Here is a 15,012-nt window from a genome sequence, read left to right as displayed (position 1 = left end):
TGGATCCGTGAAATGAAGTTATAAGCCAGTTTGGCGGCATAGAGAAGGCATGTCTATAAATGTTGGTTAAATGTGGCAAGGTTTGTTGAATCCATATCATTGATGGGTGAAATGGCCCCCACTAAAGGCAAGTCAATCAAGATTATAATGGTCTTCTTTCCTGATCTACAGCTCCCCCTTTACCCAATTGAAATAGATACTTTATATTGTACAAATAGAATACTTCCAAGGATAGTTAACATGTCTTGCTCACAGATATCAAATTAAACTTATATGAGTGGGGAGAAGGGCCAAGACACACCCAGAAAAAGAAGCATGTACTTTAGTCAAAAAGATGAAATTTCAACGGTCATGGGATAATTATATAGGCCATCATTACATAGAAGAGGAATAAAAGTTGTCCTTCCTGAAAGGAAAAATTAGGTGGAAAGTAGCAATTTGTAAAGGACAAATTTAGGATTGATGTCAGAAAAAAAAAAAAACTTCCTAACATCTAGATTCTCCAAAAGAGGATTGGGTGACCTCAATAGGAAATGACTTCCCCATCACTGGAAGTCTTCAGGCTGAAGCTGGAAGATTACTTAAAGGAGATGAGATGGGGGAAATTCTTTTTTCAGACCTGGGTTAGACTAGATAGTTACTGTACTTTTATGATACGAATAGAACTCAAGCTGCTTCATACAGTGGGACAGGCCCATCTGACCCTTCCTGTACCAAAGACCACATTTCAATAACACTCTTGCATTCTCCCTGGGATTAGATTTCTGTCCAGGAAAAATATTGGATACTTTGGAATGCTTTCAATGTACTCATGCACCACCATTAAGTAAATGGGTATCCTAATGCACTAGCTAACTGTATAGGCAGCACCCAACTTATTCATGAGCTGCGTTCCAAAAGTGTTTGTGTTCCAAAATTTGTTTGGAATTCAGAATTTCCTCATAAAAGCACTGTCCTTCATGGTACTTCTATTCCTAGCCTACAGAAGCTTGCTTCACTCCACACCTGAAGTAGAATTATGCACTAATGCTAACCACCAATAGTAGGACTTAATTACCATGTGTAATGACATTCCTATGGGAAGATGTCTTCAGAATTCCAACTTGGGATTCCAGAAATGTATGTTGCCCCTTCCCTAAAGTGAAAGGAAAATGGTCTTTACCCTACCTGTCAAGAAGTGGGAGCAGGGACCCTTCCCCACCCCACTCCAGACCACAGATGCAGGTGCCATCACTGACTCTGCCAGGGACTCCAGCAAAGCAGGGGTGAGATACAGAGATGGTCCATCTTGGGGTCATAAACTGTTGCTGCTAATAGAAAGTTCCTCCCTAGAAAGATTGCCATTTACCAGCACCCACTTTTCTTCCACAGCCTGCTTGCTTCCTTTTCTACTTGCTACTGATTCTGACCAGGGTTTCTCTCCCTCCCACAATATTCCATCTCTCCTTCCCTTTCCTTCTCTCTCTCTTCTTTTCCCTCTTCCTTGTCATCCCTCATTTGCAATTCCTCTCTCCAACTTACACCCTGATGGGAAAGAGAAAGTTACATATAAACGCGTCATATTTTTCAAAGCAAAAAACAACATAGTCTGACAAAGGATATTTCTTTTGCAAAGTCTAAGAGTACAAGTTTTTTCTTGAAATATGGATAATCTTATTATATTCTGGCTTAATGGTCAGAGTGTCACATGTACTGAATTATGGGTCTTTATCTGGAAAAAAAAAAGTGAAGTAAGATTCATCTTAATTTCCAAAGAAAGTCACACTTGGATTACCCTGGGCATCTGTCATAGAGGAGCGCAGGGGTACAAGGGTCCTCTCAGTGAAAAGTATGGAAGAAGGAATATGTACTTGGACTGAGGACATGGATAAGCAGACCTCTTTAATATCTCTTACTTCATTCAGCTCAAATTTATTAAGCATCCTGGGCACTGTTTAAAGGATAGAGATATAAAGGAAGTCAAAAAAACCCAGCCCCTGTTTTCGAAGAGTTTATATTCTAATTGGGAGGACAACAGGTAAATAACTAGGTACAAGCAAAATATATAAGCAGAAAAAAAGCAAACTGAGAAGGGAAGGCTTTGGCAGCTGGGAGGACTGGGAAAGAGCAGAAGGTAGGATTGGAGCTGGATTTTGAAGGGGTTAGAGCATCCCAAGCTAGTGCAAAGTCACAGTAACAAGAGACGGAGTGTCACATTCCAGGACCTGCAAGTAGGCCAATATAAAATACATAGAGGGGACAAGAGTTTCAGAAGAATAAATAGGAAGTAAGGGTCCAGTTTTGAAGAGCTTTAAATGTCTAACAAGAGATTTTATACCTGATCCTAAAAGTAGCTGGTGATGTAAGACTGGAGCTCAAGAGAAAGGCTGAGTATACAGATATGGCAGTTTGTATAGATATGCCTGGAGACATTAACTAAATCCTTTGCTTTGCTCTCAGTACCACCACACTCCTGACTACCACCTACCTAGTCAGATACAATTGCCTCCTAAACAGTCTTCCTGCCTCTATTCTCTCCTCTTCCAATTTGTCTTTTATACCTCTGTTCATTCATTTTTCTTGTACCCAGATCTAGTCCCATCATTCTACTGCCCAAAAATCTTCAGTGGTTCCATATTGCCTACTAAATAAAATGTAAACCTAGCTTTCAAAGTTAGGAGCATTTTATATTTTTGTTGAATTGAACTGAATCAACTTGAATCAAATCAATAATCCTTGAGATTGAATATCTAGATCCTTTTGCAAGGCCTTTCAGAAGATCTTAGCATTTCTCTATATTTTTTCCCTAAAAATTATTTAGCCAACTTATATTTCTGGTGCCTACTCAGAGAATATAAGCTGGAGATAGACTCCTGAGCTTCGTAAATCATACCTCCTACAGACAAGACCTTTGTTGATCCCCAGGTGTTGGTATATTCCCCATCTTGAAATTACTCTATATATTCCATGTTGACTTATATTTGCTTATGTAGTATCTCTCCAATATAATGCAAGCCCCTACATGGCAGAATTTGTTTCCTTCTTGTCCTTGTATGCCAGCACCTGGCACATACTGGGCAATTAACATATCTGTTGAAGTTAGACAGAAACAGGATGGTACAGTGGATAGAGCACTAGATTGAGAGCAGAGGACCTACATTTGAATGAATGAATGAATGAATGAAAGAATAAACATTAATTAAGCACTTACTATAAGCAAAATACTGTGCTATTAATTCATTGATCTGCAAATCTCAGATTTACCATTGACTTCCTTCTTGTGCAACTTTGGCAACTCACCTTACCTCTCTGGCACGAAATTTTCCTCATTTTCCTCATCTGTAAAATCAGGGGATTGGATTTGAGGATTTCTAAGTCCTCATCTATCCCAAAATCTATGATCCTATGAACTGAATTGAATCAGGGACCTAAGAGGTCATCTAGTCCAATTTGTGCTAGCATGGAAATTCCTTCCACAAATAATCAAGAATAATTGGTATCTGAAACCCATTAAAACATATCAAGCTGACCTCTCCCCCTTTCCTAGTAGTTAGTGGGTCTGGTACTTGGCATTTTTTGCTGCCAAGGCCCAATTCCCCTGGAATAATGTATTTCCTAACATACAGATAACATCTGTAACACAATGACATCAGTGGAAGCTTTGCATGTGGGAGGGAAGGTAAAGATTCATGTCTCAGGGACATAAGGCCTCATCCTGTGGTGAAATGGAAAAAGTGCCAGACAGAGCATCAGAAATCCTGATTCTAGGCTCAGATCTACTTCTACCAGTGTGACTTTGGGCAAATCCCTTAACCTCCCTGGTTCTCAATTTCTTTATCTGTAAAATGGCATGAGTGGGGTGGAGTGGGGTACAGTAGGGTGTCAAGTTGGACTGTTTGATCTCTAAGTTTTCCTTCTGTTCTAAGATTCTATGATCTGTATTATTACCTCAGTATAAGAGAAGGGCAAAAGAACAGAGTTCTTACTTACTCCACTTCTTACTAATTCAATATATCACATTCTTGTAGCCAATGTAGAGAATCATTAACTATCCAAGAGTGTTTTCTTTGGCCTCACACCTGAATTAGGTATAGGGCAGGTGCCAGTTGATCCAAGAATCTTCAGTTCCACAAAAACATTTGCCAGATCATAAGTCTATACTAGCCCCATTCACATTCCCCAATCATACTGTCATCTAGCCTTCTACTCCCTCCTCCTTTTTCCCAGTCCACCAACTCTTGCTTTCACCATCTCCTCTGATTGCCACACATTTCAGCAGGTTGAAACAATACACTTACCTAAAAAGTTATCCTCCCACCTAAAACCAAAACAAAGATCACCTCTCAGAAGAGTTTTGGAACATGGAAGTAGAGCAAACAAAATTGTCTATAGACTTATTGACTGATATTTTTTGGGCCCCTACACACAAGATAATTCATGCATATGGCATAGTGAGAAAGGATCCTCCAGACAGGATAGCAGCATTGAATCATAAGAGACTTATCTTATCACACAATGTGCATTTTATTGACTCCAAATGGTAAATGACAGGGCAGGATACATACTATACATATATACTAAATCAATACTACTCATCCTTTCGTAAAGTCCTTTCAATTCATGATTCTTTTCAGGAATTTTTTAATTATGTCTGAATCTTCGTGACCCCATTTGGGGTTTTCTTGGCAGAGACACTGGAACGGTTTGTCATTTCCTTCTCCAGTCATTTTTTGTATGAGGAAACTGAGGCAAACAGAGTTAAGTGACTTTTTAATGTCACACACCTAGTAAGTGTCTGAGGAGAGATTTGGACTCAGGAAGATGAGTGTTCCTGGCTCTAGGCCTGGTACTTTATCCATTGCGTCTTGCTGCCCTAATTCATGGTGCTAGGAACATTTAATACCTGAATCTACTATTACTACAACCTTAAATGAATTACTTAAGTATTTCAGTTAAGTTTTTTTAAAGCATCTTTCTCTGAAAGACGTAAGGGTTTTTTTTCCTTTTCTTCCTTCCATTTATTTTCATTTTGCCTGTTACTTCAGACTTTCCACTGTGAATGTCTTGAAAAAAATATTATGTCATTCTGTTATTCCAAATTAATCCATTTTATATGCTGATCTATAAGTACTATGAAAGTAAAATGAAATTGTTTTGATTCCATGAAATATATGTTCATTTTTTTTTTGTAAACTGTCAGGCACTCTGTAAAAGCAAGCTATTGTTATTGCTTTCTGCCTAGCCCAAATAGTCATCATGATCTCTTCAGGATCAAAGGAGAAAATGCATGTAAAGTACTCTAAATGCCCTATAAAAATGAGTCATTATTATCTAATGTGATAAGCTGAAGTAAGGACAGCCGTTGTAGTATTAGGCCCCTAGTTTGTAGGTTCATAAGATCATAGATTTAGAGGCCATCTAGTGCAACCTCCTTTCTTACAGATGAGGAAACTGAGGCCCAGAGAGGTTATATAACTTGCCCAAGGTCACACAGATAATAAATGGCAGAGCCACGATTCAAATCCATGTCAATCAATAAGCTTCAATTAAATACCTACTATGTAGCAGACACCATTTTAGATCTTGAAGATACAAAGACAGTCCCCACAATCAAACAACTTACATCCTGTTGTGTACACACACACACACACATGCACACACGTATATAAAATATATACAAAGTAAATACAAGTTGATTCATGGGGAAACACAAAGCAACTGGAGGGAGAAGGGAATCTCCAGATGTCATTGTGTAGTAAAGAATATTGAATTTCTGAGTTGGAAGAGCTGGGTTTCAATATCGGTTCTGTCCTCAGGGTGATGAAATATTATTTTGATTGCACTATACAAGTGAATTTATTTTACTTTCCTCCCTAAGTAAATGTCATTTTGTGAAGTGTGATCCTGAAGTTATAACAATTGGACTTCATGTCAGTCCAAAGTCAGAATTACCCTTGTTCTTTCCCAGACTAAGGCTGTATGAACGTGGCCCCAAGATACATCACAAGAAGCTTGCTCACTTCTGTCTTATGAGTCAACATCCCTGAGCAGAGACAACTCACTACTTGAGTCTCAGTGATAGGTATATGGATGTAATTGGCTAAAATTGTCCCTTTAAATTGTTTGGGAGGACTATAATTTATCTTGACAGCATCATCTATTCTTGTTTCACAGTCATATATATACCTACGAGTCCCATCAAGTGAAAATGAATAGGTCAACAAGAAGAGTCCTACAATTATTGGTATATTTATTCACTGAATCTCTCACAGACCCTGAGAGCTCAATTTTGGCCTTCATGAGTGCATATTAACCAGGCCTGTGGAAAACATTCTTGCAAATAGCAGAGCAATTATAGTTAAAGACTGAGATAACCCTGGGGACAATAATCTTCCATCTATCCACAAATCAACTCTAAAGTGTTAGGACACTAAGGTGTGGGGCTCTACATTCATTTCCTGTACTGACACAAGCAAGGTACACCCATTTCCAAGTGGTTAAGCATAGGCAGAGCGAACAAAGGATTAGCCTTGGAGTCAGCAAGGCCTGACTCTGATAATACAGTTCTCCCTTCCACTTCATGACTTTCTCTATCATGGTTTCGATATATCACAGGTCACCATAAAAAAATTAAAAGGGAATTTTGGGAGCAGTTTTGTGGAAGCCACAGACAACCTTTAAAAGCCAGAAGATGACACAGAGCCCATGACCAAATACTTAACCCAAATTTTACAATAAGGTAATGTAAATACCCCATAAAGGAAAAAGAAAAAAAAATCAAACTTCTTCTCTGTTACAAATGGAGGGCCAAAAATTTTACATGGATTTTCCAGACAGCAGGGGCAACTCGTCCCTAAGCCCTGAAATGTGGAAGGGATAACTGTAGTTTAGCTGTGTGACTCTGGGCAAGTCTCTGAACCTCTCAGCCTCTAGGCAACTCTAAGACTGGATGGTACCAGGAGTTGTTGATCTTCATCAGCGGAGCAAGTTTCCATCCCAGGAATTCCACACACAAAGGAAGTCACAGGTCTGGACCAAAAGGAGGAAAAACAAACAAACAAACAAAAAGGTTTAGGTAAGGTCTAGAATGTTGTGGTGTCCAAGAAGGAGCAATTAATCTGCCTGGCTCTGTCACTTGATTGCCACAGGCAAAACATTAAACTTCTATGAACCTTAGCTTCCTGATCTAAATAAGAGGCATAATAATATTCTAACATCCTACTTCATATGGTTGTTGTCAAAATAAAATGAGATAATATGTGTAGAGTGCTTTACAAAACATAAAAGGCTATTTTTTCTTGGTTACCATCTGGTTCAAACGGCAATCTCTTTGGTAGCCATGAAATACTAACCACCTTAATTAGGTTTGATGTAAAGACCTAAATGCAAGTTTTCATAAATGTTATTCCTGACATCTTTTTTATTAATAAAAAAAAAGATATAAAAGTATTACTACCTGCTTCTGTTCTTAATCTCAGCATGTGAGAGACATTGTGAGCTGACCTGAAAACCGGGAAGACCTGGATTCAGGTTCCACCTCTGACACATACTGGCTGTGTGACCGTGCTGAAATCATGTCACCTCTTGGTTCTCTAGACAATGTCTATGACCATAATTTGCAGAGAATGTGCTAACCTTATAATGATAGAGGGAGTTTCCTCAGCAGGCAGTTCCCCTTACCAGAGAAATTCCATGCCTTGTCTCTATGCCCTAAGAAAGAGAAATTCTAGGGGCAGCTAGGTGGTCAAGTGGATAGAGTTCTGGCCTTGGAGTCAGGAGGACCTGAGTTCAAATCTGGCCTCAGACACTTGACACTTACTGGCTGTGTGACCCTGGGGCAAGTTACTTAACCCCAATTGCCTCACCAAAAAGCAAAATAAAAAAAAAAGAAAAGAAAAAAGAAAGAGAAATTCTAGAGGACAGAAGAAAAAGTTTCTACCTCCATATTGTCATAGTTTTCGTCATTAATTATCCAGTTAGGCAGAATTGCCCAATAAAAACACTTTTCTATAGAAGTGGCCTGAACTAGATTTTGTCAAAAATACAAATTGCTCTGCTTGGCGTTTGCTACCCTTCACAATTTGGCTCTGACTTACCTTTCTAGACTTGTCTCATACTTCAGGATCTGTGTGTTTGGGTTAGGTTCTCCAAACTAAACATCTCTATCTCTGATCACTTGCCTTGCCTACCATTCATGCCTGGAATGCCCACCTTCCTCATCAATCGTCAATCAACAAGCACTTATTAAGTGATTACTATGTACCACACACTGTAGTGGGCACAGGGAATGCAAAAACAATGGGTGTAAAAATACCTACTCTCAGGAAACATGGACAAAAAAATATATCCACAAGTATGTGTAGATTTATCATCTCTCCCTTTCAAGTGCCTTCTCTTTGTTCAAGCCTCAATTCAAATGTCATATTCTTGGTAGAGCCTTTCCTGATCTGCCTACCCTCCCTCCAACTACTACTCCCACCTGCACCCAGCATAATCTTTATCCTCAAATATTCCTAGAGTGCTGTGTCTTAGATCTCTCCTTTGTCCCATCACTCTCTACCTTTTATTTTACTAATCCATGTGCATATATATATATATATATATATACCCCCTTTAATCTATAGTAAGTTCCTTAAAGTCAGAGATTATATTGGGTTTTTTTAATTTCTGTATTCCCAATATAGAATAGGTTGGTTTTTATTGAATTGAAATGTAACTAAATATTAGCATCAGAATAATTATTATCTAATCATAGATCTAGAAATGTAGGGGACCTGAGAGGCCTTCTGGTCCAACCTCCCCTCACCCCATTTTATCCAAGAAAGTTAAATGACTTGCAGGCAATATCAAAAGTGGACTTTGAACCTAGGTCCTCTGACTTTTGAGAAAACTCTCTTAATACTGTACCATATCGCCTCCTAAGGTGACCTATATGTTCTACTAAATGTGTCCCAAGTTGCCTTAGCCCTTCACTCTTCTGCTTGTCTTTACAGAAAAGCTTATCTATTTCTTTCATTTACAAATCACCCTAGCTGTTCCTACTCTCTTCCTCTTCAAATTGTGATGTATACCTATGTGTGTATCTTAACTATCAACATGTTGTCTTCTCCCTCCCCCATGTCTAGTAGACAATGAAAGGACAGAAATTGTGTTGTGTTGTTTTGTTTTCCTTTTGGCTTTACAACCCAGTACCCATTACAATGTCTTGTGCAAAATAGGTGCTTAATAAATTGCCAGTTGCATTAGATTTAATTGGACAAAAGACAAGAAATGTAATGGCATAAGACAAATATTAAAGACTGAACCTCCACCTCACCCATTGGTCCAGTTCTCATGGGAGGTTACATCCACCATTCTACTCTATTTAATCTAACAGGTATGTAGTAATCACCTATTATATGCTCCATGATGTGGTGGGCATTATGGTGGATACAAAAGAAGTATAAAATAAGGTCCCTGCCCCTGAAGAACTTGCCGTCCTTCTGGAGAGACAAGATCATAGGAACAAAGATATAGCAACAAGGATATGATTAAGCGCCACTGTGTGTGACCTCAAACATTGCTTCCAGCTCTCAACCCAATAACCCTACCAATGATGCTGACCTCTTCTAAACCACTATTCTGAAGCCTTACCCCTTTATGGAAGTGATCAAGGGTGCTCAAAGGCTTTGCCAATGAAATAGAAGTTACACTAAGCCAGAAAATGTTTTAACATAGCAAGGTGACAAATTCCATGTCAGTTGTCTGAAGACCGGACTAGCTGATCAGTCAAACAAGTAATTATCAAATGTCTTTCAATATGCCAGGCATTGTGCTAGCCACTGAGAACACAAAGAGTGAAATACTCCCTGATTTCAAGTCTAGTCAGAGGAGATGTCTGTGTGTGTATGTGTGTGTGTGTGTGTGTGTGTGTGTCCACTGAGCCAAGAGTCAGGAAGTTGTTGTTGTTCTGACTCTTTGTGACCCTGTGGAACATACTGTCCATGGCATTTTCTTGGCAGATACTGAAGTGGTTTGCCATTTTCTTCTCCAGTGGATTAAGACAAAGGTTAAGAGACTTGTCCAGGGTTACACAACCAGTAAGTATCTGAGGCTAGATTTGAACTCATCTTCCTGACTACACACCCAATGCTGTATCTACTAAGCTATCTTATTTTAAATCTGGCCTTACTCAGTCCACTTTGGCCGTGGACCCTGAACAATTGTTGTTGTTTTTATATAACAAAGCCAAGTAAGATTTGAACTCAGATCCTTTTACTCCAAATCCAGGACCCTTTCCACTGTGCCATCATGAAGTTTTAACTTTTTTGTAAGTTTTAAAATTTATTTTAAACATAAATACAAAATAAGAAAAGAAAAAAATTACCATGTACACAGTAGAACATAAGAGAGAATTCAATATAAAACAATACATTTCCATTTCAAGAAAATCTTTATAATAAACACTATACATTGTTTTCAAAGTTATTGAGCTTTTATTTGCTTCCTTATAAGTTTTCTTTTGTTTTCTGCTGTGCACTTTTTACTTTTCCCCTTTTTTACCCCTTCCCCCAAAGGCTACAATTAAGTGTGGAGTGGATATGGTTACATACATACATACATACATACATACATACATACATATATATACATATATGTAAGACCGTACTATGCTTATTTCCGTTTGTCATCTGTTTCTCTGAAGGTAGATAGCATCTTCCTTCTTAAGTCCAATTCTTTTCATGTTTTTTTTCTAAATCAACCAGCTCATTTTCCACACCACAACAATATTCCAACCCAATCACATTCTACCTGAGAGATTGTCTATGAAAGTTTTTCCCCAATTTTCTACATTCCTTCTATTCTTGGCTCCTTAGGTTTTATTTGAACAAGAAATTTTTAATTTAAAATAAAAATTACCCATTTTACAATTTAACAATGCTCTCTCCTTATACTACTGAATCTGTTCTTTCATTTCTTTTTTCCACTGGTTTCTTTGAAGTTCCTGACCTTTTGTTCTTCCAAATGAACTTTGTTATTATTTTTTCTAACTCAGTAAGATAATTTTTAGTAATTTAATTGGGATGGCATTACATAAATAGATTAGTTAGGTAAGTCATTTTTTATTATACTGGCTTTACCTACCCATGAATATTAAATGTAACTTCAATTATTTAAATCTGACTTTATTTGTATAAAAAATGTTTTATATTTATGTTCATATGGTTCCTTTGTCTGTTTTAGCAGTTATACTCTCAGGTATTTTATATTGTCTAGTTATTTTAAATGGTCTAAAACAACATTGAATAATATGGCTGTAGTTTATTTTTCTCTTTTGATTAAATCTATTTTAGCTTGAACTTTGTCTGAGATCATGATTACTACCCTGCTTTTTTTATATAATAAATTCTACTCCTGACCTTTATTTTATGCTTGTGTGTATTTCTTATTTTGTAGCATTTTCTGAAAGCAGTATATTGTTGAATTCAAATTTTTAATCTGCTATCCATTGCCATTTTATAGGTAAATTTGTCCCATTCACATTCTAAGCTATAATTACTTGTATATTTTCCTCTTTCCTATTTTTCCTCATTATCCTTCTCACCCTATTGCTATCCCTCCTCATTCCTTTACTTTACTTCTACTTGCTACCTTGCCCTCTATTCCTTAACCTACCCACTCCTCCAAGAGTACCTCCCTTATCCCCTCCCTCCACCCTATCCCCTTGCCCTCTTATTTCTTTCTGAATTTAGAAGACTTTTATATCCTTCTAGATATATATGTTGTTCCCTCTTTAACCCATTCCCAATGAGGTTTCAGCCCTACCTGTTCTCCCCCCACTAGCTTTTTGTGTATCAATTTTTCCTTTGATGCCTCATTTGTATAAGATAATTGCTCCTTTTTATCTCTCCCTACACAGTTATATTTTTTTAGAATCATCCCATTATACTCAGCTCAACCCAAGCTTTTCTTTCAAACTACCCAAAAAAATGAATCATAAAAGAACTGATAATATTTTTATATATAAGAAGTAAGCAATTTGACCTTATTGAGTCCCTTACAATTGGTCCTTAATGTTTACTTATATTTCTCCTGGATGTTATATGTTGAATTTTCCCTTAAGTTCTGCTGTTTTTATCACAAATACCTAAAAGTTTTTCAGTTCATTAAATGTCCATTTTTTTTTCATTCAGGATTATACTTAACTTTGTTGGGTAAGTTGCCTTTGGTCATAACCCCAGCTCTTTTGCTCTATGGAATATAGTATTCTAAGACTTACTATCCTTCAGTGTAGTAACTACTAGGTCTTGTGTAATCCTTATTGTAGCTCCACAAATATTTAAATTGGTTCTTTTTGTTGCTTCCAATGTTTTCTCCTTAACCTCGGAGCTTGAAACATTGACTATGAAATTCCTGTAAGTTTTCCTCGTGGGATCTCTTTCAGATGGTGATCAGTGGATTTTTTCTATTTCCTCTTTGTCTTCTTGTTCTACAACTTCAGGGAAATTTTCCTTGATAATTTGTTGTAATATAGTATCAAGATTTTTTTATTATAATTTTCAGGTAGTCCAACTATTCTTATATTATTTCTCCTTGATTTGTTCTACACATCAGTTGTTTTTCTGATGAGATGTTTCACATGCTTTTCTATTTTTTCTTTCTTTTGATTTTGTTTTATTTCTTGGTGTCTTAGAACATCATTAGCTTCCCTTTGCCCAATTCTAGTTTTCAAGGAATTGTTTTCTTCCTTAGGTTTTTGATTCTCTATTTTAAGTTGGTTGACTTTCTTTTCATAATTTTCTTGATTTTCTTGGATTGCTCTTATTTTTTTTTCTAATTTATCCTCAGTCTCTCTTATTTGATTTTTTAAGTTCTTCCAAGAACTCTTTTTCTGCTTGGGACCATTTGATGTTTCTCATTGAAAAAAGAGTGGCTTTTTTTAGTTCCATTATCTTCCTCTGAATATGAACCCAGATCTTCTCTATCTCCATAGTAGCTATCTATGGTTGGGTTCTTTCTCCTTTGCTTACTCAATTTTTTTGTTTTATTTTGTTTTTAGCAGCTATTAGTGTAATCAAGTTGTAGCCTTGAGGTATGGGGAAATGATGCCCCAGGCCTCAGGTACTTCTTACTGCTATTTTCTGAAGTCGGCCCTGGCCCTGTCAATCAATCTTGGGCTCTCCTCTCCACTCCTAAGCCATGGCTAAAGCCCCTGGTCACACTGTCCCGCAAATGTTCTTGCTCCCTGCGGTCCCTCTGTTGGCTGCAAACTATAGCGTCCTATCTGCCCCAGAACTGAAACAAGGGACTCTGCTGTCCTGCAAGTGCCTAGTCAGCAGGGTCCATGCCTCTCTGCTACTACACTCACCAGGTGTGTGCTAGCTCCTTCTCCCCACAATCACAGTCCAGGATGTATCTGATCAGCACAGCTGTGTTTGGCATCCCTCAAGAATGGAGGGTCCTATACAACCAGAAGAAGACAACAAAATCAAAGCTCCTACATCCAAAGCCTCCAAGAAAAATATGAATCAGTCCCAGGCCTTGGAAGAGCTCAAAAGGGATTTTGAGAAGCAAGTAAGAGAAGTAGAGGAAAAACTGGCAAAAGAAATGAGAGTGATGCAAGAAAATCATGAAAAACAAGTCAACAGCTTGCTAAAGGAGACCCAAAAAAATACTGAAGAAAATAACACCTTAAAAAACAGCCTAACCCAAATGGCAAAAGAGGTCCAAAAAGCCAATGAGGAGAAAAATGCCCTAAAAAGAAAAATTGGCCAAATGGAAAAGGAAGTCCAAAAGATTACTGAAGAAAATACTTCCTTAAAAATTAGAACAGAGCAATTGGAAGCTAGTGACTTTATGAGAAATCAGACAGTAAACAAATCCAAAAGAATGAAAAATTAGAAAACAATGTGAAATATCTCATTGGAAAAACAACTGACCTGGAAAATAGATCCAGGAGAGAGAATTTAAAAATTATTGGACTATCTGAAAGCCATGATCAAAAAAAGAGCCTAGACATCATCTTTCAAGAAATTATCAAGGAAAACTGCCCTGATATATTAGAACCAGAGGGCAAAATAGAAATTGAAAGAATCCACAGATCTCCTCCTGAAAGAGATCCCCAAAGGAAAACTCCTAGGAATATTGTAGCCAAATTCCAGAGTTCCCAGGTCAAGGAGAAAATATTACAAGCTGCCAGAAGGAAACAATTCAAGTACTGTGGAAACACAATCAGGATAACACAAGATTTAGCAGCTTCTACATTAAAGGACCACAGGGCATGGAATATAATATTCCTGAGGGCAAAGGAGATAGGATTACAACCAAGAATCACCTACCCAGCAAAACTGAGTATAATCCTTCAGGGGAAAAAATGGTCATTCAGTGAAATAGAGGACTTTCAAGCATTCCTGATGAAAAGACCAGAGCTAAACAGAAAATTTGACTTTCAAATACAGGACTCAAGTGGAACTTGAAGAGGTAAACAGGAAAGAGAAATCATAAGAGACTTATTAAGATTGAACTGTTTACATTCCTGCATGGAAAGATGATATTTGTAACTCATGAGAACTTTGTCAGTATTAGGGTAGTTGAAGGAATAAAATTATATGTATGTATATATAGATAGATAGATAGATAGAGGACACAGGGTGAGTTGAAGATTAAGGGGTCATATCTGGAGAATAAAATTAAGGGATGAGAGAGGATGATACTCAGAGAAGAAAGGGAGAGGTAGAATGGGGTAAATTATCTCACACAAAAAAAACAGAAAAGAAAAGTCTCTCACAGTGGAGGGGAAACAGGGCAAGGTGAGAGGGAATGAGGGAATCTTATTCTCATAGGATTTGGCTTAAGGAGAGAATAACATACACATTCAATTGGGTATGGAAATCTGTCTTACCCTACAGGAAAATAGGGGAGAAGGGGACAAGAGAGCAGGGGGGTGATAGAGAGGAGGGCAGATTGGGAAAGGGGGTAATCAGAAGTAAATACTTCTGAGGAGGGACAGGGTCAAAAGAAAGAATAGAATGGATGGGAGGGCAGGATAGGATG

At 37.6% G+C, this 15,012-nt stretch overlaps 1 protein-coding gene across 1 annotated transcript in view; it reads left to right on the top strand.

Moving 5' to 3' along the window:
• PALMD (palmdelphin) overlaps positions 1-15,012 on the top strand; it is a 71,590-nt gene that overhangs the window by 23,817 nt on the left and 32,761 nt on the right.

This window comes from Phascolarctos cinereus, unplaced genomic scaffold (assembly GCF_003287225.1).
Source record: "Phascolarctos cinereus isolate Bilbo 61053 unplaced genomic scaffold, phaCin_HiC Scaffold_5;HRSCAF=322, whole genome shotgun sequence".
Taxonomy (NCBI): Eukaryota; Metazoa; Chordata; class Mammalia; order Diprotodontia; family Phascolarctidae; genus Phascolarctos; species Phascolarctos cinereus.
Note: the sequence above shows the minus strand (reverse complement) of the source record. Positions and strands in the feature narration are given on the sequence as shown.